Source organism: Panthera leo, chromosome A1 (assembly GCF_018350215.1).
Source record: "Panthera leo isolate Ple1 chromosome A1, P.leo_Ple1_pat1.1, whole genome shotgun sequence".
NCBI classification, from domain to species: Eukaryota; Metazoa; Chordata; class Mammalia; order Carnivora; family Felidae; genus Panthera; species Panthera leo.
Window position 1 is genome coordinate 135,463,594 of NC_056679.1, and position 27,759 is coordinate 135,491,352.

A 27,759-nucleotide genomic window follows, 5' to 3' on the forward strand; every position below is an offset into this window, starting at 1 on the left:
CTTTCTTGACTGTGCATGTGGTTATGTTGAACTGAGCACCAATCTTGAGCAATTGCTCTGCTAGTTTACCTACTATAACCTTGTATTACAGTTTTGGGGTATTTTTTATTGTAGTAAAATAGGCATAACATCATGAAACTTAGCATTTTAACCACCTTTAAGCGTATATTTCGGTGGCATTAAATACATATACAATATTGTACAACCATCCCCACCATCCATCTCCGGAACTTTTTCATCTTCCCAAAATGAAACTCTGTACCCATTAAACACCGACACCCTACTCCTTCTCCCTCAGGCCCCTGGAAACCACTATACTACTTTCTGCTTCTGTTCATTTGACTATTCTAGATACCTCACATAAGTCGAATCATACAATATTTGTTCTTGGATGTCTAGCTGATTTCACTTGGCATAATGTCTTCCGGGCTCATCCATATTGTGGCATGTATCAGAATTTCATTCCTTTTCAAGGCTGAATAATCTTTCATTGGATGGACATACCACATTTTGTTTATCCATTCATCTATTGATGGGCATTTGGGTTGTTTCCACTTTTTAGACATTGTGAATAATGTTGCTGGAACGCTGGTGTACAAATATCTGTTTGAATCCCTACTTTCAATTATTTTGTGTACGTACCCAGGAGTGGACTTGCTGGATCCAATGGTAATTCTATGTTTAATTTTTGAGGAACTGTCATACTGTTTTCCACAGCAACCGCACCATCTGACCTTCCCACCAGCAAAGCACACTGGTTCTAATCCCTGTACATCCACACCAACACTTGTTGCTTTCTGTTTTGGTAATAGACATCCTAATGGGTGTGAAGTAGTGTAATACATTTTAATACATGATAGTACAAGTGTTCTCTCATTATGATGCTTTGTCAAAGACATTTTGGCCATTCTCTATTTTTTTTCTCCCAGAAGAATTATTTTTAAGTCCCCCAAAGATCTTATATGAAAAATAATTAGGATTCTCCTGAACTTACTTTGAAAAAAATCACATAATTCATATCTTTAAGACATTGAACCCCACCACCTACAAAGAAATGAAATATTTTTCTATTCCCCTTAGGAACGTTTGAGCTTTCTTCATATTAGACCCAAGCATTTCTTGTTAAGATTATCACTAGGTACTTCATATATTTTTTTTTTTTAATTTTTTTTTTCAACGTTTATTTATTTTTGGGACAGAGAGAGACAGAGCATGAACGGGGGAGGGACAGAGAGAGAGGGAGACACAGAATCGGAAACAGGCTCCAGGCTCTGAGCCATCAGCCCAGAGCCTGACGCGGGGCTCGAACTCACGGACCGTGAGATCGTGACCTGGCTGAAGTCGGACGCTTAACCGACTGCGCCACCCAGGCGCCCCAGGTACTTCATATTTTTATGATGTTGTGAATGGAACAATTGGCCTCTTTTTAGAAAACAACTTTTTTTTTTAATTTTTTTTTAACGTTTATTTATTTTTGAGACAGAGAGAGACAGAGCATGAACGGGGGAGGGTCAGAGAGAGGGAGACGCAGAATCTGAAACAGGCTTCAGGCTCTGAGCTGTCAGCACAGAGCCCGATGCGGGGCTCAAACTCACGGACCGCGAGATCATGACCTGAGCCGAAGTCGGCCACTTAACCGACTGAGCCACCCAGGCGCCCCTAGAAAACAACTTTTAAAAGAAGAAACCCCATAATCAACAATCACATTCATTTATGAGACACCCGCTATTTGAAGATCAGTGATAAAGGTCAACAGTGCCTGTCTTCGCCATGGAAATTTGCCGAAACAAAAAAGAAAGCATCGGTTAAAACTTCATTGGATTGCCTCTTTTAAAGGCCCAGAGCATCACTCCTGAGGAGGCAAGTAAATCACACCTAAGGAGGCAAGTACAATTGTGGGTAATTTAATGTTTAATCAATGTGTGTTATAGCTACCATTAATTTTAGGTCAAATTTATGATACACGAGTTTTCTTGTGTCCTACGTGTACCTTGCATTACACTGGCCCTTCTTTGTGGATTTATACCCATTTTATTACTTCATTAATTCACCATTTAAATTATTACTGAAGTTTACACCTGTATTTCTCCTCTACAATATATTTACATATCTGTGATTTATTTACTATCAACCCTTCAGTCAGAAAAACAATCTGTAATTTTACTATAGCTCCTAGGAGGAAATATGATTCACTTTATAACAATTTACTTTAAGACATTCCACTCTCTACTATGCAGTTTCTGGGCTCATTGCATAGGAAAGCTTTCACTGACAAAATTCTTCCCTTGCTGGGGGAAAAATGTCAACCCTATTCTCAGTGCTGAGTGCAGAGTGGCTATATAATAATACACATCAAAAATACATGGTTTATTTATGAAAAACTATATGCCAACAAATTGGACAACCTGGAAGAAACGGATAAATTCCTAGGAACATATGAACTACCAAAACTGAAACAGGAAGAAATAGAAAACTTGAACAGACCGATAACCAGCAAAGAAATTGAATCAGTAATAAAAAAAAAAAAAAAAGAATCCCCCAACAAACAAAAGAAAAAAGTACTTGGTTTATGAAATTGAGTATATACAGCCTAGTCCTCTGGAAATGTATGAAAGTTTTCCTGTCCTCTTCCAAAACTGGCCTAAGAATGTCAAGAAAGAACAAAGATACCACCTCATGCAACTTCCTCCCTGACATTTGTCCCCCTTGACAGGGGAAGAATTCTGTCACTAGAGGGAAACTGTCGACAGCAATCTGAGTCCTGATGAGGTTACACATCAACCCCATGTGCCTCCATCTCACCTTAACCCTCACCGCATTAAGATCCGTGAAAAGCATGCGAGTTGTGGCTTCTCTGTTTTTTAAGATTCATACTTTTGGCCAAGAAAGAGAAACAAAGGGGTATTTTTGTACTAAGGGAAACAAAAAAAAGGAAACAGAAACCCATTGAGGTGAACAGTGGACCTCAAGCAAGTCATTATAAACCCTCTGGCTGATGCCATCTATTTTAATAAACTTGTCATCCTCCCCCACCAGTAACTCCACTCTCATTCCAACCCTTCATTTATGCACACAAATAGGTGCAATAATATAAACGACTCAAAGTTGGACACAAAAATGACATCACTACTGTAGGCAATGCTTTGCTTTTTTTTTTTTTTTTTTTTTTTTTCCCATACTGCTACTGGGTCTCTTCTGATTATTAAAGTTCCCACCTTCAGAAGCAAGCTGATTACATTTGGGACATACGTTTCAATTTTGGACGCTGGAATACGACATATTTTACTTTTCAGATATAACAGTAACATTATTTATTGCTCTAAGGGAGCAAATAGTATCACTTATTACTGATTAGGAAAAGGAAAAAAAAGATCCAAGCCAACCATTAACTTGCTTTTAGTGTTCAACCCTTTATAAAAATAGCTACCAAACAATATCTATTTTTTGGCTGTGGGGTTGGAAGGGCAATCTCAAACTAATGACTACTGAGTGGAAGAAACCAGAGAGGAAAGTTATATGAAAGATTCAAACCCATCTCCTCAATTTCCAACAATTCTAGTTAACAGAAAAATCTTGTGTGTCCACTAAATTGTTTCCATGCTCTGTTCTTGCAACTCAATCTAATTGGAGAGTATTTTCATGAAATAATCTTGGTACTGTGTAATTTGATTTGTCTAAAAGCATAAACTAAATACTAAAAAGAACCTTAACTTGAAATATAAAAGAGAATGGCTGTTGTATAGAGACAAGCAAACAACATAAATAAAGCTTAAGGCTTAGGATCACCCATGAGCTATAACCATTTTTAAGTCAACATCTGTTTTCATAAAAATTTTATACACCTAAGGCCTCTGAATAACTTCCACCATCTCTGTATCAGTCAGAATAAGCTAAATTCTGCTATGGTAACAAATAATCCTAAAATCTCAGTGGCTGACAAAAATATGTTAATTTCTTGCTTATACCATATACCCATCACAGATCAGCCTCAGCTCTGTTCTACACGGCCTTCGTTCTGGGCTCCAGGTCGATGGAGTAACCTGCATTTGAAACATTGTTGTTGGGGAAGAGGGTATCAAAGAGAAGAAAGGGTATCGTGAAGCAGAAACTGACTTTTAAAGCTTCTGCCCCAAAGTGACGTATGTCACTTTGGCTCACATTTCACTGGCCAAAGCAAGTCACAAAAGTCACCTGAGTTAAAGAGGGCAAGGTTATGTAATCGTCCTCCCACAGCCTCTTAGCTGGTCTTCTTACCTCTAATCTACTTCCTGTCAAAGTCATCCCCTCTGCATTACTCCCTGCGGTGCCTGTCCAAACCTGACCATGTTCCTCCACCACCCAGAAATCTCTACAATGGAGCTTTCCCCTATTTGTATACGAAATGTTACTAGAGTGTGTGCCAATGGACCAACGGAATAGGAGAGTTCCAGAATAAATGTGGTGGCTTTTCCAGAATGCTAATGTTACTTGAAGATTTAGAAATAGATATACTTTTTAAATTCTTCTAAATGTTTTATTTATTTTTGAGAAAGAGTGTGAGCGGGGAGGGGCAGGGGGGTGGAAGGGGGGGCCTGGACAGAAGATCCAAAAGGAGCCCTGTGCTGACAGCAGCGAGCCAGATGTAGGGCTGGAACTCACAAACTGTGAGCTCATGACCTGAACCGAAGTCAGATGCGCTCAACCAACTGAACCACCCAGGGACCCGAGAAAGATACATACTTTTTTAAAATAAAATAAACCTGGATCTCTTTAGCAAGAATCTCTAAAGAAAGTTGGTGTTCGAATCGGGTCTCACTGGGCTATCCACATCTCCTGGTGTTATCAGTGCAGCAGCCTTGTTTACTCTCAAGGGCGCTTTAATGAAAGAGGTTGAGAAACACAGGGCTTTCATTATCTGGCACTTCCTACCTCTCTAGAGCACCACTGTCCATTACGGTAAACAATAACCACATGTGGCTATTGAGCACTTGAATTGTGGCTAATGTGACTGAGGAACGGAATGTTTAATTGTATTTATCTTCATTAAATTTAAATACCCACATGTGGCTAATGGCTACTGTATTAGACAGCACTGACAGAAAACATTCCCAGCTTTGGTAGGCAGAGTAATGGCCTTGCAAAGATGCCCATGTCCTAATCCCCAGGTCATGTGAATATGTTATGTGGCAAAGGGGAATGAAGGAAACAGACAGAATTGAGTTTGCTAAACAGTTGACCTTAAAATAGGGATATTATCCTGGATTATCTGTATGGGCACATTGCAACCACAAAGGTCCTTAAATGTGGAAGAGGAAGGCAGAAGAGTCAGGGTCAGCATGATGTGATGTGAGAAAAATTCAACTAGTGACCATTGGCTTTGAGGATGGAGGAAAAGACCACAAGCCAAGGAAGGCAGGCAGCCTTGTGAAGCTGGAAAAGGCAAGAACATCGATTTGCCTCCAGACCCTCCAAAATGAAGAGAGCCCTGCCAACTCATTTATTCTAGCCCAAAGAGATCCACTTTGGACTTCCGACCACCAGAATTGTAAAATAGTAAGTTTGTGTTGTTTTAAGTCATTACGTTTGTGTTGATTTGTTACAGCGGCAGTAGAAAACCAGTATACCATTGTTGCAGAAACTTCTTTTAGATAGGGCCATTCTGGAATCATCTCTCCCTACCCTCAAAGCAGTTAATGACACAGCAGCAACTGTAAATTATCTGTCCGTCTCCATACCCAGCACATGGTCTCATGATGTTCCATCTGCCTAGAACCCCTTTCTTCTACGCCTTCTCCACAGATAACTCCTATTCGTGTTTTAAGACTTAATCCAGGTGCCAGCTTTTTAAGAAAATCTTTCATTACACCTCTGGCTGAGGGTCTGGTTCTATAGTCTCTTGAAATCCATGCAGAGCTCTGTAATAGGTATGAATTTCAGCCAAATCAAGTATTAACAATATCTGTATCTTCATTTTGCCTCTGTCAAGTTAAACCTAGCCCTGAGCATGCATCCTAATGGGCTGGCAGAAAACTCAGTCTGTTATTTCCAGGGTTTGCCCTCTGGTCCCCTCTGGTCATGCATATCTCTGCATACAGGTAGGTGAGTGACCGGTGAGATGCCACTGCCTAGTCCTCATGGAATCTCTTCCGTGCCACACCTGGGGTCCAGACTGGGTGGACACCCTGGTGCTGGATCCAAGATCCAACTATCTCTGTGGTTGCACCGCTCAGCCCCACCTCTGAGACAGGCTGTCCTCCCCAGGGACCTGCCTCCAAGCTCTGCTGCCTGCTTTCCAGGACCCACTAACCTCCTCCCATCTTCCCCTAAGACTTCTGTATCCACCACTCGTCTCCAGGACTCCTAATTTAGAGTTTTATGAAAAAACAGGCAGGAAGGGGAGTGACTTAAGAACCTTCCTCGAAACAAAAGAGGAGACAAGAAGGGCGCAGCCTCCTGTTTGAAAGGAGAGAGCAGGGGGAAAATAGAAAGGAAACATTTAAGTCTCAATAAATACCTTGCCATATCACCTTTCTAAATAGCATTTAAAGCATTAAATTGAAAATACAGCCAAGCAAGAATCACACAGCCAACGTCAGCACCAGCATATCAACAGCCCTGCCTGGGGACTCGCTCCATTTTGTCATTTCATTGAAACACCAGTTTCATGAGGCAAGTATTGTTTTGCTCATTCTATAAATGAGGCCACTGAGATGCTGAGAGTTTGGGTAAATTTTCCCAAAGTCACATGGTTATAAAGTGACAGCGTAGAGCTTCAAACCCAGACCAAAAGCCTCACACCACCCTGGCCCTGAGTCTCCAGGACAGAGTCGTGCTGGATCAATGAGACCAGGCACACAGACCCACATCGGCAAGCCCCCAGGGACTCCCACTACAATTTTTCTCTGGGTCTAAGTCCAGAACCAACACACCCTTTCCTTGTTTTCCCTTACTACAACTGAGAGAAGAAGTTGGGTTCAAGCAGCATTTACTAAAAAACCTAGAGCTAGGGAAAATGAGTAAAGAAAACACAGGATTAGACAGAGACATAAAGGAATGTGACCCCAAGAATCTCAGGAAAACTATGAAAGTGCTTTGCTGAGCCCCAGTCTTTCCTCCAGTAACTGTTCCTGAAACGCAGACAACTCGGTCCGTTGTGTATACCCATAGTGCTATTTATTTAGGGCTCTTCTCTATGGACTCCCCTGCCTCTGGATCAAAATGGCAGCTTATTTTTACTCGTCAAAATGTGAAGGCTATGGAAGTACTCCATCCAAGTCTGCCTTCCAACTTACAGTCAAAGGACCAAAACCCAGTTCTGAGTTTCTCCCCCAGGATTCAGGGGCACCTCAAGGACAGATTCTACACACTCTGGCCAGCTATCACCTCCACCCACTCACTCACTCACTGGGCTTGTGACTCACCTACCAGCTCCTTCCCCTCTCCTTCCCCACATGGCCCACCCTTCAGGGAAGTGGTCTCTTATAATTAGAGTTTTAATATTTAAAATTAGCTTATGCATACGGTGACCATGACACAAATAGAGTACAGCAGGTTATTCTCTCACATGGCCTTTCCTGCGTATTTATACAAGTCTTCCTAATATAGCAGCCTGTTTAATAAGGGTGGTCCAAATGTGTTTTAACTCTTTAGGACCTAGACACTAAAATGAACGTGCACTCTTACCCTTTATCTACAGAGATCCCAATCTGGTATTATTCCAAGTGGGGGAAAAAATCTTCAGCAAAAGCCAAAACAAAATATCATTAAGCATTATTCTTATTTTTGCGTATAAAAATATGTTGGGGTTTTTTTTGCATTCCAGTTAATTAATTTTCCTCCATAATTAAAAACATCAGACTATTAGATCATACAAATCCAACATTACTGGATTTAGAAAACAATATAATTTCTAAAGGAGCTGATAATATGCACTAACCCTTAATGTCAAAGCCAAAGATTGAAATTCTGTAGGAATGCATGAATCCATTAAGCGGGAGTCATTTTCAATTATTAAGAAGCAAAGATCTGTATTCTTTATAGAAATTAGAAATGGCAGAAAATAACATCAACATTCATAACTGCTACAATTAGGACTAATAAAATTTTTAAATCAAATTAAAATCAGAGTGATGATAATACAAGTAATGAAATTTACGTAGCACCATGTGGCTCTATTTCCTCAAAGAAACCCCTGAGTCCATTATTTTGCAGGATGAATAAATCAGTAGTCACTGCTTGAATTTTCCAGGACTAAGGATTCACCTGTCCCCACAGGGAAATGAATCCAGAGCCATCACATGTCCATGGGTACTGCCTCTCCAATTTCAACACAACACCCAGCCCTTTAGTTTCACCTCACTTGTTGAGTTCAGCTGGTGGTCAGGGCAAGTCAAGCTGAAGAAATGCCTACCTCCCATGAACTATTGGGACCTCATCAAAATAAAAAGCTTCTGCACAGCGAAGGAAACAATCAACAAAACTAAAAGGCAACAGACGGATTGGGAGAAGATATTTGCAAATGACATATCGGATAAAGGGTTAGTATCCAAAATCTATAAAGAACTTATCAAACTCAACACCCAAAAAATAAATAATCCAGTGAAGAAATGGGCAAAAAGACATGAATAGACACACTTTTCCAAAGAAGACATCCAGATGACCAACTGGCACAATGCTCAACATCACTCATCATTCGGGTAATACAAATCAAAACCACGAGATACCACTTCACACCTGTCAGAATGGCTAACATTAACAACTCAGGCAACAACAGATGTTGGCGAGGATGCCAAGAAAGAGGATCTCTTTTGCAATGCTGGTGGGAATGCAAGCTGGTGCAGCCACTCTGGAAAACAGTATGGAGGTTCCTCAAAAAACTAAAAATAGAACTACCCTACGACCCAGCAATTGCACTACTAGGCATTTACCCAAGGGGTACAGGTGTGCTGTTTTGAAGGGACACATGCACCCCCATGTTTATAGCAGCACTATCAACAATAACCAAAGTATGGAAAGAGCCCAAATGTCCATCAATGGATGAATGGATAAAGAAGATGTGGTACATATATATGATGGAGTATTACTCGGCAATCAAAAAGAAGGAAATCTTGCCATTTGCAACTACATGGATGGAACTAGAGGGTATTATGCTAAGCGAAATTAGTCAGTCAGAGAAAGACAAATATCATATGACTTCATATGACAAATATCATATGACTTCACTCATATGAGGATTTTAAGAGACAAAACAGATGAACATAAGGAAAGGGAAGCAAAAATAATATAAAAACAAGGAGGGGGACAAAAACATAAGAGACTCTTAAATACAGAGAACAAACAGAGGGTTACTGGAGGGGTTGTGGGAGGGGGGATGGGCTCAATGGGTGAGGGGCATTAAGGAATCTACCCCTGAAATCATTGTTGCACTATATGCTAACTAACTTGGATGTAAATTTAAAAAATAAATAAAAATTTTTTAAAAAAGAAAGAAATGCCTACCTTCCTACTGGTACCCTGCATTCATTTGGCTCTGGTGGGTCCCTAATCTAGGTGCCAGACACCCATGGGAACAAGAGTCAGAAGGGTTTTAGAAATGAGTCAGATTTCTATACTTTAGCATATCTATGGTGACTACAAGTGTTTGTTTGATAAGGCTTATCATAAAGATCTCACCCTATCTGTATAATGCACATTCTCATAATCCTAAAATCTAAGATTTTTAATGGTTATTAACCTATTTAAGGCCACAAATCACCACAAGAGTTTGGTAGATATCTCAAAACTTCTACCCCAAAAATGCATACAAAATTCACTAAAATGTTTTCATTCAATTTAGGAGGTTCACAAACCTATCCAAGCCCAGTCAAACTTTCAGGGACCTATAAACTAATTCCAAGCTCATAAACCTGCTTCATGGTCTTTTTGCTTTTCCTTGATACACAAAGTTAAAAGTAGCTGGCTTCCCAGACACAGACAGACAAATACTATGTGATCTCACATATTTGTGGAATCTGAAAGAGTCAAACTCATAGAAGCATGGAGTTTGTAATGGTGTTTGCCAGGGGCTAGGGAGAAGGAAATATGGAGATGATGGTCAAAGGGTCACAAAGTTTCAGTTAGGCAAGATAAATAAGTTCTGGAGAACTGGTGAACTAATAAATTTGCTAAGAGGATAGTTCTTATATTAAATGTTCTTACCTCCAATAATAATAATAATAATAATAATAATAATAATAATAAATATAAGGGTGGAAAGAAATGTTGGGAGGAGATGGATAGGTTTATGGCTTTCACGGTGGTAATGTTTTCACAAGTGTATACTTATTCCCAAACTCATCAAGTTGTATACATTAAATATGTACAGCTTTTTACAGGTCAATCATAACTCAGTACAGTGGTTTTCAAAAAATTAAAAGTTAGGGGCACCTGGGTGACTTAGTCGGTTAAGCATCCGACTTCAGCTCAGGTCATGATCTCATGGTTTGTGAGTTCGAGCCCCACTTTGGGCTGTCAGCACAGAGCCTGCTTCCTTCTGATCCTCTGTCCTCGTCTCTCTCTGCCCCTCCCCCACTCGTTCTCTCTCTCTCTCTCTCTCCTCTCAAAAATCAATAAACATTAAAAAAATTAATTTTAAAAACTAAAAGTTAAACTAAATTAACTGGCTTCCCTCCCAGAAGTTAAAGGGCTAAATTAATGTAGGGTATTACTTATTAATGTTATTGTGCACATTGGGCTATGTCAAGACAGTTGGATACCTGGACCCCAATCTTGGTATCTCTCTGGGCCAAATATGAGCTGAAGAGAAACAATATAGCTCCATGGAATTATCACTGGGCTGAGCATTGAAGTTTTATTCTGATGAATCAGGCTGTCCCAACGTCTTTCCCTGAAGCTGACACAGCTTGTCTTTACCACTCCTGGCAGGGAGAGGTGACACTCCACAGAGAGCACGTGCTTCAGGGAACACATCCTCAAAGAAAAGCGAGCACCTTCTTCCTGTACCTTCTGAAAACTGGAGATGTCATAGGCACTTAAGAAATAAAGATAAAAAGGGGCTCCTGGGTGGCTCAGGTCACGATATTGCAGTTCATGGGTTCAAGCCCCGTGTCAGGGTCTGTGCTGACAGCTCGGAACCTGGAGTGTGCTTCATATTCCGTGTCTCCCTCTCTCTCTGCCCCTCCCCTGCTCGTGTTATGTCTGTCTCTGCCTCTCAACAATAAATAAATATGAAAGAAAGAAAGAAAGAAAGAAAGAAAGAAAGAAAGAAAGAAAGAAGGGAGGGAGGGAGGAAGGAAGGAAGGAAGAAGGAAAGAAAGATAATAAGCCATTTCTCATCTTTTTTATGTACCTGAGTGTCAGGGAGCCAATTCAGACCCATCATACAAGTTGGGACTTCTCACCTGTTACCTCTTTCTGAACCAAGAAATAGTGGAAAATCTGTGACAGGTTCTCCCTTCTTTGTGGGCCTCTGTTTCAGACACATACTTCAGCAGTCCACTCTAGGACTCCTCCTCTCTTCCTGACGTGGATTTAAGGCACTGATGAAGAAACCATGAGTGATGGGGAGCAAAAAGATACCACTGTGGTGCCCCTTCGCTACAGCAATGTCTTAGTCCAGGCTAAATCCATGACCAGAGACAGAGGAGAGGTCCCTCAGGAAAAGCCAACTATCACCAACAAGATTCCCAAATATTTTTCAATTTTTTTTTAGTTTATTTATTTATTTTGAGACAGAGAGCGGGGGAGAGGCAGAGACAGAGGAAGAGAGATAATCCCAAACAGCCTCTGGGCTGACAGCACAGAGCCCAATGTGGGGCTCAAACTCACCAGCCGTGAGATCATGACCTGAGCGGAAACCAAGAGTCAGACGCTTAACCGACTGAGCCTCCCGGGAGCCCCAAGATTCCTGAATATTATATCCAGGGTAATGTGTCCCTGCCATCTCTCTTAGAAACTGTCAGCTCTCTCTAAATGACTCTGATTATTCGCATTACCTTTTTTGTGGTGCCTCAAGCTGTTTCAGAGGAAATGTGAAAGATACAGACAAGAAATAAGATCTAAGCATAGAACAAGAATGAAAGGGCAACATGGGAGTTCAGAAGAGCAAGCAGGTGAAACCGACAGGCGTGCTGGCCGACGCCTGTCCTGTAGGTCCACAAGCATCAGAAAGCACCGCTGTGAATGTTACTTTGAGGGTGAAAGTTAAAGTGAACCCACTTGTGGAAAAATTGGGTGTTTTGCCTTTTTGTGGGTTTTTCTGCTAAGTTTGAGAAACTCAGTTCTGAAAGCTTTTTAAAACAAATGTGAGGGTTTTTTTTTTTTTAATTTCTCAAAACCTGTTCCCACGTTCCTTTTGCTCTTGACTTGTCACTTAGGATTTCCACATCCTAGAGTGACGGGTATGAGAGAAGGAATGAGAAGTGGGACCTTCCCTGTAGGTAGAGAGTTTCCCAGAATGGTGAGCAGGGGACAGTGTTGAGGGCAAGGGTGAGAGCCTGTATTTGTTCCCTCCCCAGCCGCATCCCTGCCCACACCTGCCCAGAGCCTCAAAATCACTGCATGATGACCGAAACTCATTTACAACTCCATTATTCCTGCATTTCATTGTTTTTAAATGCCATTTTTCTTTAATTACCCCTGCCTAAAGAGAAATGAAGACAAGAGAAGACAAAAAGGCTAATGCAACATTCCAGGAGAATCACAAATGCAGGGCATGGGACTGTCTTATTAACTTCATTGCGGTGATGTGTTATAAAATGCAAATTGCAGAAAGGGGGCAGTAATCTGTTAATAAATATGTTAATTAGGCAGAGTAAATGCCATACTGCATGGTGGGGGAAAAAATTCGCTGATTGTAAACTCCATGCACAGCAGATTTCAGAGGGCAAAATGTAGTTAATAAAACTACCTTTATGTTTTATATTGCTGCTCTTTAGCATAAACAGCTAATAACCAATTTACATTAATGGTGTGGGCACAAATGTAAATTAGCCCCTTTTTGGTTTATATTACTGCAATGCAATCCCAATGCTAAAGTGTTGCATTGGCGATTTCATTAAGGGAAAGATCTGAGACCCCGATACAGTCCTAGGGCCTGCTTCAAGGAATTTTAATATGAAACCAAAATTACACGGCACATCCTTGTTCACCACGTGGGAATTTCCAGAAAGGGCTCTGCTATCAAATATTTTTCCTATCCATGGCTATGTCCACAACCCCGCTCTCCTGTGGGTGTTCAAAACGTCCCGCTTGCCAAAAAATGCCTCCCAAGCCCAAGGCTGCAACAATATGGTCTTGTACAACGGCAGTCTGGACTTCTACTTGACTTTCTTTGCTTGCCGACTGGTAGCAGCCCTGACTTGAGGACAAACAAAGAGACCCTTGTATCTCATGGACTTTCCCAGGTCCAGGTGGCTGAAGGAGGAAGAGAGAAGGACCTTCAGGGCTTTCTGAGTCTGTGTTCCTAGTAGCCACAAAGACGGAAAGCAAATGCTAACAACACGCATTTGTGCTGTCTGCACCAGTGGAAGTTTCCCATTTCTGGCCTCATTCATCTGCGACCTCTCCTACTCACAGGGTCTTTCTTTAGTCATGCTGTGCAAGCAGCTACTGTATATACCAAAAGTTAATTTTACTATACACTTCACTGTGTCGCCGGAGGTGCAATAAATCACGAACCAATTTCCAATTTTGTTATGCCCTACTTGATAAGGATGTGAAGCATTCTTTTCCCCCCATATACATGTTTTTAAACATGAGCTTTGGAAGCAGGGACATGTCTCTTGATACGCAGTGAAATTTTAACCTTCCTTTTCAAGAGAAGTTGACCCCTGCTGGTCCTATTAGAATAAAACATCAACTTACACTTTCTTTAGTTTGGATCTTGGGTCCAAACACTGCCTACAGGCCTTTATGCTGCAGAGCATTTCTTAAGAAAAGGTGTGGGGTTTTCTTTTTTCTTCTTTTTTTTTTTTTTTTTTTTTTTTTTTTTTGCAACTTCAGCAAATAAATTTTTCAGTTGAAGTACAAATTGTTGGGACAGTGTTATTCTGAATTGTGCTGCATTTTTTTAAAGGTACAGAATAAAGATTTGTACATATTTAAATTTTCATACAATCACATTCTTGGAGATGGATAAAGACACTTCATTATTCCTTCTACAACTTTTAATTTGAATACTTCAGTATTAGCCCATTGCACTTGTGAAATAATCTAATTCTAAGGAGTTTTGGATTTTTTATCTCCTGGGGGCTAGGAAGCTATTGTTTATTGAGTGAGAATTCACAAGTTAGATGATAGCAATTAGCCCTTTATGTTTACTAATTCCTTTGCTGCTTTGTCTATATTCACAATAATAATAGAATATATTTCTTGAGGTTATTTTGAGGTTTAAATAAGATTATACATAACTAATTGGCAACCACCACAGTAATAAATGTTTTCAGCAGTAATCATTGCTGGATGCTAAAACTAGTGGGCAAAAGTTGGGTGAAAAATGGAGTCAGGGGCATTTGGGTGGCTCAGTCAGTTAGGCGTCCGACTTTTGCTCAGGTCATGATGTCACGGTTGGTGGATTCAAGCCCCACATTGGGCTCTTTGCTGACAGTGCAGAGCCTGCTTGGGATTCTCTCTCTCCCACTCTCTCTGCCTCTCTCTCTCTATCTCTCTCTCTCTCTATCTCAAAATAAATAAACTTAAAAAAAAAGAGTACAGTTGACCTTTGAACAATACAGGTTTGAAGTACGTGGGTCCATATACATGCAGGTTTTTTAGAAATACAATATCATACTATAAATGTATTTTCCTTATGATTTTCTTAATAACATCTTCTTTTCACTAGCTTACTTTATTGTAAGAATACAGTATACATATACCGTATACATATACATATGTATACATATGTATATGTATACATATAACATATAAAATACGCATCAATCAACTGTTTATGTTATGGGTACTTTCCACTCAATGGTAGTTATTAGTAATTAAGTTCGGGGGGGTTCAAAAGTTATACATGGATTCTCAACTGTGCAAGGGCGAACACCCCTGGCCCCCATGTTGGTCAAGGGTTAAAGGGTTAACTGTATTACATAGTCCCAAAGAATGTCCCCACTAAAAACTAGAATGATATCCACCCAAAAGTTGGTGCTGGTTAGTCTGGTGAGCACAGTGAGAATGGAGTAGAAAGATTTTCATGGGAAATATGTATTACTTGAGCCTCCAAAAAAAAATGGAGTTAAGTTTTAGAAGAAGGAAGAAGATCCAGAGGAAGAGGAGAAGAAATGCTCCAATGAAGCAAAGATCAAAGAAAGCCAAGCAATGAGGTTTTTCTTTACAATCACATAAACAAAGTACAACCCAAGTTACACATAAACTCATATTTTTATCTAAGTTCAAATTTTTGCCATTGAAAGATGCACACATGCAAAGAGGTCAAATGCCTTCAGGTAAAGAGACAGACTATGAAGCAACAAAAAGTACTCAAGGCTCAAAGTAGAAATCCTAGGTTCAAATCCCAGACCTACCTCTTGCCAGAATCACATCTTTTGAAATAAATGGCTGTTGATAAGTAAATCAATAGAATTTAAAAACCTAGAGATTGCCTATTATACCCATATATCACCCTAGGACAAGTTTTTCTATTGCTTAAAAGTAAATTTTAAAAGAATACATCCAATCACTTTGGAGAACAATTTGGCACTATGTAGAAAAGCTTAACATGGGTATCCCATGACTGAACAATCTCATTCCTAGGTATATAGAGTCTTCAGAAACTCACACACTTACATAAGGAGGCACACACAAGATTGCCCATTACAGTATTGTTTGTGCCAGCAAAAACTAAAAACGGTTCAAAATTATCCATCAAAAAGAGAATTAATGTATGTATACATTGTGTATGTTCATGTGATGGAATATCATACAGCTATGAAAATGAATAAACTATACCTATATAAATGATTCTTATAATACTGAGTGAAAAATCATGTCCCAGGAAGAATACCCACAGTATGATTTCATAAACATATTGTTTAAAAGTGTCGCCACAGGGGCACCTGGGTGGCTCAGTCGGTCAAGTGTCTGACTTCGGCCCAGGTCATGGTCTCACGGGTTCAAAGCCCGCGTCAGGCTCTCTACGGACAGCTTGGAGCCTGGAGCCTGCTTCCAATTCTTTCTCTCTCTCTCTCTCTCTCTCTGCCCCTCCCCCACTTGCATTCTGTCTCTCTCTGTCTCTCAAAAATGAATAAACCTTAAAAAATTTTTTAATTTAAAAAACAAATAAAAAATAAAAGCATCACCACATATTGCTTAGGATACATAAATGTATCATAAAAGTATGAGAAGAGGGCATGGAAGCCAAATTCAAAAGAGCAGTTACCTCTTGGAAGGAGATGGAACAAGAAAGAGGCTTTAAATGTTCAAGTGACAGGAGTAGTAAGGGCAAAGATGTATAAATACAAAGAGCAAATATTTATACTTATTGGCTTTATTTATTAAATTGGAGGGTGGAAATGTTTACGTTTATACCATTATTCTTCATACTTTTTTGTGTTTCTTAAATATTACCTAAATGCTAGTTACCTAAATTTCAAACAAAACTATCTACCTATATACAAATACATGCACAGAGATTTTCTGGAAGGAATTGAAGGAAATTATTGACAGCATTTGCCTTTGGAGAGTAGAACTGGCCCCTGGGGTGGGGGCAAGATTCAGTTTTACTGTTACAGTTTCACTATTTCACAGTTGGAAGTATACTGTTTGAATGTATACCATGTGAAAACGTTATTCTCATAATAAGGATAATTTTTCTAACAACTTAGCAAACAGGGGCTACTTGCTAATATCTACACGTGGCTTTTGTGGTAATCATGCTCTAAGTCATTACCATGTGTATTTAAGCAGGTGAGGAGCTTAACTCCCCTTCTCAGGAAATGTGATGTTAACTCTGCAGAGGGATATGGGCCACAGACGTCATGAACTCAAGGCACATCATTGCTGCATTTCACTCTATGGGTAATATTTTATAATGCCTCCATGAAATCCCATGTATGGGATTTCATAAACCTTCACAACAGTGGAAGAAAAAGTCCCACTACGTTACTTTGTGATAGTGACCATTAATATTTTGTGCCATAGAATAGAGCCTAGTGCCATTTCAAATTCAGAGCAATCCAATTCAATGACTGTTTATTGAATTTCTACTATGTTACAGGCTAAGGTAGAAATATGAAAAAGATAAGTTCCTGCCCTATAGGATAGAAACTTGTACTCTCTGAAGCACAATTGATCTGACTTTGCCTTCAAAACTCATCACCTAGGTTCAGCGGGTTTGGGAGCAGACACCAATCATCCATTGCTTACTTTCTTTCTTCCTTCAACCCTCAGTGAAAATAGCAAGTGTGTTCCAGGGTAACCTCCAATGTTCTCAAGGTGTGAGAAAATGTTCACACTATGTGAGCAACTCATAAAGAGTAAGCAGTTGTGCACAATGGTTAGTACTGCAATCAGATGAATCTTACAGCCAAGTTGGTCTGGCACACATTTGATGATATGCATCATCATCATCATGCAAGCTGGTAATTAAGGATAATTGGTAAGTAATTCATGTAAATTACTGTCGTTGATATAGTTTTGCAATTCAGCCAAGATTTCTGGGGTCAGCTAAGCGGGGTTTAGAAGAGGTTAGTTGGCCCAGCTGAAAACTCCCCAATCAGCTAACACAGAGGAACCTTTTCATGCCCAAGCAGGGCCTACCACTGTCTTTTGTTTCCCAGGAACCCCAAGCCGACAGCCGAGCCCACTCCCCCAGGGATCCCCAGCTCTGACACCTCTGAGATTTACAGTCGCACTTGGCTTCCTTCAGAGAGTGGGGTTTTCTTCCATTTTAGAAGGACAAAAGATGAACAATATCAGTTCAGATCTCAGGCTCTGGACCAGAAGTTTGTGAAAGAATAAGGAAGTAGGACTAAGTCTACCCTCTAGCACTGAAGGGGCCAGAAGTGTTTTTTCTGAGTGCTGTGACAGCAACTTAGATTTACCACTCCCAGCAACTTAGATTTACCACTCCCTGCTTTTTTTTTTTTAAGGTTTACTTATTTATTTTGAAAGAGAGAGAGAGAGAGCAGGGGAGGGGCAGAGAGAGAGAGGGAGACGGAGAATCCCAAAAAGGCTCTGTGCCGTTAGCATGGAGCCCAATGTGGGGCTCAAACTCTCAAACAGTGAGACCATTGACCTAAGTCGAGATCAAGAATCCAACACTTAACCGACTGAGCCACCCAGGTGCCCCTACAATTCCCTTCTTAAGGCCAGACCCACATTGGGAGAAATCAGCAAGGAACATGATTTAAAAAAAAAAAAAAAAAAAAAAAATTCTCCTGACTAAAGTTTCTTGCCTGAAATTCTCCTGATTAGAGAGGCATACAGACTAGCACCCTGGGAATGCAAAGGGGGCCCTCAGTCAGTCACATCTCCGTAGTTTTGTTTACTCTGCTTGCTTTCCCTTCCCCAGCTAAGGGCAGAACAGCCCTGGGAGCTCCGATGGAGGTGGGAATCATTCGTGAGAAATCACTCCTGAGCAATGAAATGTGACAGAAAATAGGAGCCAGGACGAGGCAAAGTGGTCACTGGGTGCCTAAGCAGAAAAGAACCAAAGAGCCCAAAAGGGAGAAAAGTAACTAAAACACCCAAGTGCCCTTCAAAGAATACATTAGAGCACAGAGTCAGGAATACAATGTGATTTTTGTCTTAATCCTATGGCCCAGGCTTATCTCCCTTCTCACCTCAGTGTGTGATGAAAAACCCTGTGAGCATCATTTGCTGAACCAAGAAGAAGCCTCAGCAGACCTTGTGTCCCAGCAGTGCTGAGGCCAGGGCAGGTCCTTCAGGTAACTCAATGCTCATCTCCTACTCTCTGTTATGGTCCACACGTGGCTAATCTCTCTGCACGGGTAAAACATCCACATGTGTGCACAAGATGTGTATTCTAGGAATACACTTCAAGTGCCTAGCATCTCTGGGCCCACTGCACTGATGATGCCAAGTAATTTGCCTGTGTTTTTGATGCCCTAATGGAATAACTCCAGTGACGCAGAAGTCCGGGGGAAGCCCCAAGGAAAGGAAAACCATTCTAGAAATGTTGGAAGGCATAGGTCTAGAACATTGGAAAGGCAGTAGGGAGCGGGTACAGCAAAGGGTTCAGAATAGTTGAGCTCCAATGGACAGACATGAGTGCTATCCCTATGTGAGGAAACACCAGAACCTGTTCTGGAGACTATAGACCAGACCTATAGTCTCCTAAGCATAGACAGTAATGAGTCCACAGAAAACTACTAAAGATTTCTTAAAGAGTATTTCCAGAACAGTAGCTCTATGAGATGTTAATAGATTCAACAGTCAAATAAATTTTGGAGCCTCTGGTTCAAATAAATATAAACACATTTTCATATTACAGGACTTCTCAGAGCCTTTGATATGTTAATATACCCTGTGGAAACCCAAGAAAGGAACAGGATATGCAATGTTTCCCAATCTCACATGATAAAATTATTTTGTGGCATGCAAAATCACATTGTCTCCTCATCCTGCCCCTTTTCCCTTCCCCCATTAGAAGAGAAAGCTTTTACTCTTTCTTGCCTCAGGGGAGAGACATGGCAGAGCTTCTTGATGTATGTTTCCAAATCAAACAGGGTTAGAGGAAATAGAGGTTTGGGGGTTCCAAGGGTAGGGACAATGCTCCCTGTTCCCTCCCAGCTCCCAGAGTCAGATCTTTCACTGGGGTTTCCAACCTCACCAAAGACTACGTGCCCCAAGCACAGCCCTGCAGCAGCAGGGAGCCCATAGGAAAGGACTGTGCAGAGAGTGAGCACCTGCAAATAAAGTCATGTAGATAGACATCACATGAGTGCCTAAGCATTCTGTGAGACCACAGAATCTTGGCAAGACCCCTTGGAGGGAGAAGAGGTAGGAACTCCAAGGATACCCACGTATGGCCCAACAATCTGCAGGGATGGCGGATGAGAGTTAAAATCAGGTTGATTCACGGATAGTCATGAAATGCAGTAGTTCCCTGTACCACTGTTTGTGAGATGAGATTCCTACCTGCAGTGTGGATTTGCCCGTGGAGCTTCTTTTTGGTATCCCACAAGACTAGTTTCTTGCAGAACACAAGTAAGAAGATGCTGAAGTAGATTATCCCACTTAGAAGAGACAACCCCCAATCAATAATCTTGATTTAAGGACTGTTGCCTTTATTGAAAAGCTGTGGTCTCTGAGCAAATCAGGAAGAGAACACCCAGAATCTTTTCTGTTAATACCCCAAATGCCCAGAGAGAGCTGTAAGCCCTTCGAGGAAATGTGTTTATAGGTACTGTGATGCTTGAAACCCCATTCTCTGAAAAAAATAATTTGAATGGCTAGCAAACATCTAGAATTTTTAACAAAAATCCTGGGAAACACCAAAAAGATTCACAGTGGGGACACCTGGGTGGCTGAGTCAGTTGAGCGTCTGACTCTTGATTTCGGTTCAGGTCGTGATCTCACGGGTTCATGGGTTCGAGCCCTGCATCCAGCTCTGCACTGACAACGTGGAGCCTGCTTAGGATTCTCTCTCTCCCTCTCTCTTTTGCCCCTCCCCACTCGCTCACGCTCTCCCTCTCCCTCTCTCTCTCTCTCAAAATAAATAAATAATTTTTTTAAAAAAGTTAAAAAAGATGTGCAGTGGAAGGAAAGGAAACATTCAAGGACAAAATTTGTTCTTTTTAACAACTCACTGAGCCAGCTCTCCTCAAGTCCATGAACACCAACACAAGGAACAGAACTCACTCTGTGGCCATGGGGGTCTTGGGCTTTGGCTGCTCAGTCATTCACGAGCATGGGAAGATTCAATGGGATGGTTCTCATCAGAGGACTGACCTATGGCAAACATACCTGCTGGTGGGGGTTGTAGTGGTGACAGTGGGACTACATACAACCCAAAGGCCGGCAGGTTGTCTCTTGCAGCAAACTGGCGGGGGGTGGGAGGCCAGTTACAATGTGGGTATGTTGGAATTGGAGTGTTGTTATAATCCTAGGAAGAAAGGCAAGGTATGTGAGCTGGCAGCCCGCCAGCCCAATGCAGACCCCAACTACAGAAAGAAGAGCTTCTAATTAAATTTCTACCTTCCAAGAAGCATTTCAGGGTATTAGGCTATCATTACTAATGACCTTAGATATTATCACTTATTTGTCAGAAATAAATCTTCCTTTGGGCACCTAGAAACTGCAAATGGAGAAGAAGTCCCAATAAGATAAATTTGGATGTTTTTAGATAACATTCCAAGCCTGTATGAGGTGAGACAGTATAAACACCTCTGGCCCAGGAGCTATAGGCCTGATACTTTTTAAAAAATTAATTTCTTGCTCTTTGGAATCTCTCAGAAGTACAGCACTGTCTTGCCCTTTCCCAGATTCAAATGACTCCTAGAAAATAATCCTTCTATAACTCTAGAACCACTGAGAATTAATCCTGTTTTTAAAGGCATGTTCCCCTGTTTTCCCACCTTCTCTCACTTTCCCCAGCAATTTTTTCCTGCTGTAACAAGCTGCCATTATCCGCTCATTTCCACACAGGGCAGCCGCATAGAAGAAGGAGGTGAAGAGAGACCCTGCTCTCAGAAATCCCCCTCCCACATGAGGTGTGTGAAATGCAGAACGGATATTTTTAGCTTGTAAGTCTCTATCAGAAATCTCTCATTATCTAACTCATCTGTTCTGAGGAACGTGCACCCACATCCATAATTTTTTGGCTTCCTTTGGAACTCAAGGTAAGTTCTAAACCTCTTCATTTTCTTCTGTGACCATCTCTCCTCAAAGTTGACAGCCTCAGAGTCCCGCAAAGTTGGCATACAAAGAAGCTCAACTACTGACTCTTTCTTAATGCAGAATTTCAGCTATACTACTGGGTTTAATTTAATCTTATCTGGCATTTGTTCTCTTGGACACAGCCTACTTTGTTGAAAATCAAACACGTAAATTGGGATTAGATGATCCTTTATGAAAAGACAGTAGAGTGTCGTGGCCAAGAGATCAGACCCGCTCTGGTCACGTCCCAGCTCTACTACCTACAAACCGAAGATCTGACTTAAGTTACCGCACCTCCCTGTACTTCACTGTCTGCATCTATAAAATGGGAATATGTAAGGACCCACCTCAAAGAATTGCTGTGGGGACTAACCATGTGCTAAGTAAGTACTAAGTAAAACACCGAGGAGGGTGTCGGGCACACCGTAAGCACTCAAATTTCAGCTGTAGTGATATTAATATTAATAATATTGACTGTGCCTATAATATTAGTAATGATAATAATATTCCTCTATGCATGCAACCATCAATGTTATTCTATGTGTGTTTGTGTAAATCGCTCTGTTTGTTTATACAGTTTTAGTTCATTACATGGACTGCTGCTACACCACTGAATTGATTCTACCTGAGAAATGCCAATACTTCAAATCTTCCCATCTTTACCTATTTGCTTCTTGGTTTTCACAAGAACGTGCCCACGGGAACAACAAATGCCAAAAGTATGCACCCAGTAATGAGAGTGTATCTTTACAACATTCAGCACAGGCCTTGGAGAGAGGATTCTATCTCTCATGCAATGACTTCAGGACTTATTTCCTGAGGATGCATTGCACCTCATACTAGGGCTACCTGGGCTTATTACTGACACGATACAGCGAGCTACACAATACACACATCTCCACAACAATTCTTCTGTGCAGAGGCTGTCCAGTGGGTTGCTTAGCATAACACAAAGGAGGCCAAGTTCTGAACAATCTAGTAATCCTACTCCCGGGAATAAGGAATTAATTCAAAATAGGGGGGAAATTTATATGTAGAAATTTACAAAGCCATATATCACATAATTAATAATATATATAAACACTTGTTGCCTATGCAACCAGCAGTAGGGAGATGATCAAATAAATGATGATAAATCAACTTGATAGACTACGATGGTGCAATTTTAAAATAATGATAACCGGGGTGCCTGGGTGGCTCAGTTGGTTGAGCGTCCGACTTCGGCTCAGGTCATGATCTCACAGTTCGTGGGTTCGAGCCCCACATCGGGCTCTGTGCTGACAGCTCAGAGCTCAGAGCCCGGAGCCTGCTTCCGAGTCTGTGTCTCCCTCTCTCTCTGCCCCTCCCCCACTCACACTCTGTCTCTCTCTCTCCTTCAAAAATAAATAAACATTAAAAAAATTTAAAAAAAAAAAAAAAAAATAAAAAATAAAAAATAAAATAAAATAAAATAATGATAACCCTGGGGCACCTGGGTGGCTCAGTGGGTTAAGCGTCCTACTCTTGGTTTCAGCTCAGGTCATGATCTCAGGGTTGTAAGATTGAGCCCCACGTCAGGCTCTGTGCTAATATATATATAGATTAGCTGAATAACCTTAGGCCAGCTCCATAAGCTATCTCAAGCTCAGTTTCTTCATCTATAAAATGGGCTATTTATTTGAGGATTAACTCAATACTTAATTGACTTGTAAGGATTAAACTAGCCACTCAGTAAGTATTTGTTGAGTAAGTAGGAGACAATGCATGCAATGTTCATACATTGGCATCTGGCACAGGGTGAAAGTTCACTGAATACTGTCTACTGATACTCAGATATCAGGCAAAACCTACCCCCTAGAAATCTAGATCAGCTTGGAAAGAATCACCAACACCTATGAAAATCCGGAGGCTTCACCAGTTTTCTGCATATTCCCAAAGGTTTGCATTCTCATGACCCCTGTCTCCTGGCACCCGTGTCATCTGACTGATCCAGACATAAAGTCACAACCTAACTGCCGTGAAACACTAGTGAGCTTAGCAGACTTTATCAAAAATTGGGCCAGGAGCAGGGAAAGGCAAGTGAACAAGTCAAGGTCATGGGAAACAGAGACCATCACAGCAACACACACTCAGAGGGGCATCACAGTTCTTTACATGTCCTCTGGCCCACCATGATCACCTTGCCACGTCTGTGGCACCATTGCCTTCTTGCTTCCCTCCTTGCAGGCTCCTCTCCTCCTCACCCTATTCTTTTCCCTCTTCTAAAAACAGTGGAGTTCTCCCAGTACCCACCTACCCACCGCCCAACTCCTGTTCCCAGATTTTCACAACAGAATCTGAGGCACTGGGCAGGGAAGAAGCCTTACCTTTATCCAGACCCACCCTCCTTCAAAAACGCCACTCATTTAAAAATGAAGTTTTGTGGGGCACCAGAGCGGTTCAGTCAGTTAAGCGTGTGACTTCAGCTCAGGTCATGATCTCGTGGTTCATGAGTTCGAGCCCCGCGTGAGGATCTATGCTAACAGCTCAAAGCCTGGAGCCTGCTTCAGATTCTGTGTCTCCAGCTCTCTCCCCCTCCCCCACTCACACTCTGTCCCTCTCTCTCTCAAAAATAAAGAAACATTAAAAAAATTTTAATGAAATTTTGCTTTCTGTACATGTAAATCACAATAAGGATGAATTTTTAACCTTCGTTTTTCAAATGAGAAAAGTGAGACTAAAAAAGGTTAGATCTCTTTCCCAACTCAAAGAGTAGAACTTGGATCTGAACCCAGGCCTGCTTAATTCCACAGCCAGTACTCTCAAATACTGCACTAACAGAAATAAAATCCCAAGAAGCCATTTGGCAATATGCAAGTCTGTGGCAACAGTTCATACCTTAACTTCAACCAGCTGTCCTTCAGAGAGACACCAATGCTTTCAAGGGACGTGGGCAAAATAGCATGAATTATTCAGCACAAACCATCAGACCCATTATAGAAACAATGCAACAAACATAATCCACCATCTTGTATGGAGGCTGATTTTCGTATTCACTGGAAATGCCATATTCTTTTGATTTTATGTCTTCAGGCAAGTTGTTTGTGCATACAAGCTCTGAAAGTCTCTTATACTTGGAAGTACAGAATGTATAAGTCAGTGCATAATGAACTAAGTGCTCACTGAGTACTTGATGATGAACTAAATGAATGACAATGTTTCAGTAGTGCGCAGCAGATGCTGGGTAGGAGGAAGTGGCATTGTTGAAGGGATTTTGATCCGAATTTCATTTGAACCCAAAGAAGGTGAATTCATTCTTCTTCACAATGATCCTCCAGACCAAAATTCATGTTTATCTTATTGTTCCTCTGTGAGGATTAATTTATTCCAAGGGGCAAAACACTTCTTTCTTTCTTTCTTTTTTCAATGAAATTCCTTAGTCGTTAGTTATTTCGAACGACGTTCGAAGGAACATCCAAATGACGAGCTGAAGGTTTCAATAGTGTTAATCTAAGACCATTGGTTTTGAAAATATCAGGGAAGTAGCATTTCTACCTTGACAAAATAAGATCTGAGACAATCCTTACCACAAATTGTATTGTGTTGTGGTTAGGAGCAGTCACCACAACTCTGGGGGCACCTGGGTGGCTCGGTCGGTTGAATGACCGACTTCAGCTCAGGTCATGATCTCACAGCTCATGAGTTGGAGAGCTACTTGGGCTCACTGCCAGTCAGCCTATCAGCACAGAGCTGTTTGGAATCCGCTGTCTCTCTCTCTCTCTCTCTCTCTCTCTCTCTCTCTCCCCCTCCCCGACTTGTGCTCTCCCAAAAATAAAAAATAATAAATAATTTTTTTAAAAAAAGAAGAAGAAGCAATCATCACAACTCTGGAAACATCTGCAATAAAAGAAACATTCAGTGGCAAAAATTGAAATTTCAAGGGCCCAAGGTGAAATTTCACAAAGGGACCTCCCCTTAAGGCCGCTGCTCCTGAAAACATCCTCAGTGTCCAATATACCCTTTGGTGAATTTCCTGAGAGTTACAAGAACCTTTTACACAGTCACCAGCTTAAAAGAATTTTCCAATGACATTCAGCCTTCTTCCACCTCACATGTGCCGCGTTCGGCAGTGTGGCTTTGAATAAGTCATTAAACGGCTGTAAGCTTCAGTCTCCTCCTGGGAAAAATGAGAGGCTGGCACTTACACTCTCTGGGGCTCCCACTGCTGATATTTCATGATCCAATCAAACTCAAAAAGAAAATGGCAGACTGTAATACGTAGGCTTGACATTAGGTCCAAAGGCATTTCTCAGAAGTTGGAAGTGTTGGTGGCAGGGCCAGCATATCTCCATCTCTGGACTCAGGTTCCCTCCTATGCCACACAGGGTGGGTCCTGCACGGGGAGCAAGAGCAGGAGTTGCGCCCCCCACCTCCCCCCACACCCCCCCCCCGGGCCTTGTGTGTTCACAGGCAGAGGGGCCTCCACCCAGAGGGACGCCTCTTCTCAATTCACTCTCAAGAGCTGTCTGAGACCAAGAGAAAAGCAACTGTTGAGTGAAGATGTACTTCAAGGTACTAGCCTATCTGGTAAGAGAATGCAAAGCACCGATACCAGAGGGTCTGTAACTTCCTACTCATTTCTCTCATTTGAACGACAACAGCAAAGCCAACTTTAAAGAACTAAAATAATTACCCTCTTACAAAGACTTTGAGAGAAAGCTACATAGGATTTAAGGACATTTCTTGGTAAACAAGCTACAGAAGATACCAAGACTTGGATTCAGAGGATATGTCCAGAATTTCAAAGGTTTTTCTGAGGTGTGTCAGATGGGTCTTCTGAATACTCAGCCTCTTCGGTCTCTCCTGTCAATCCTGCCATCACTTTTTCTTCCTGGTTTAAGCCTCCTTCTTAACCCTGGTGCCACAAATAAACTGGGGAACACTCAGAAGGCCAGATCGCACAGTGGACGAGCCCACCCTCCCTTGCCTTAGACCAGGGTGTGCAGAAGTCCGGAGACCAGATGGGGAGCGATCCACCATTCACACTGCATTTCCACTCACACCATTTGGGGCCAAAGCAAGGGGATCCAGATACCTGTTCCAGGACTTGAAGCTCTCTTCTAAAATACCAGGAAAGACCTCTTAAGGAGGCGACATTAAACTGGAATCCTAATGCAAACTGGTGCAGCCACTCTGGAAAATAGTGTGGAGGTTCCTGAAAAAATTAAAAATAGAACTACCCTACAACCCAGCAATTGCACTACTAAGTATTTATCCAAAGGATACAGGAGTGCTGATTCGAAGGGGCACATGCACCCCAATGTTTATAGCTGCACTATCAACAATAGCCAAAGTATGGAGAGAGGCCAAATGTCCAGTGACTGATGAATAGAAAAGAAGATGTGGTCTATATATACACAATGGAATATTACTTGGTGATTAAAAAAAGAATGAAATCTTACCATTTGTAACAACATGGATGGAACTAGAGTGTATCATGCTAAGTGAAATAAGTCCATCAGAGAAAGACAAATATCATATGATTTCATTCATTTGTGGAATCTAAGAAACAAAAGAGATGAACATAGGGGAAGGGAAGCAAAAATAATATAAAAATAGAATGGGTGACAAACCATAAGAGACTCTTAAATATAGAGAACAAACTGAAGGTTGCTGGAGGGGAGGTGGGTGCAGGGACGGGCTAAATGAGCGATAGGCATTAGGAAGAGCACTTGTTGGGATGAGCACTGGGTGTTATATGTAAGTGATGAATCACTAAATTCTATTCCTGAAATCATTATTACACCATATCTTAACTAACTTGGATTTAAATTTTTTAAAAAGTAGAATCCAAACTAATGAGGAATCAGCTCTGAGAAGTGTAGGAGCAGCATGTATCGAGAAGTCTAGAATATTTAGGAAATGTAAAGAACAATGTGACTGGAAGACAGTTTGTTGGGTACAGGGCTCTAATGGACT

At 41.2% G+C, this 27,759-nt stretch overlaps 1 long non-coding RNA gene across 3 annotated transcripts in view; it reads right to left on the reverse strand.

Moving 5' to 3' along the window:
• The window catches only part of LOC122220995, a 128,191-nt gene that overhangs the window by 52,197 nt on the left and 48,235 nt on the right, over positions 1-27,759 (reverse strand). For 2 of the 3 annotated variants that reach the window (XR_006203065.1, XR_006203066.1), the window contains one exon: positions 20,911-21,049. The exons of the other annotated variant lie outside the window; for it this stretch is intronic. This is a non-coding gene — a long non-coding RNA (uncharacterized LOC122220995). The remainder of the gene's footprint in view (positions 1-20,910; positions 21,050-27,759) is intronic. 3 annotated transcript variants of the gene reach the window in all.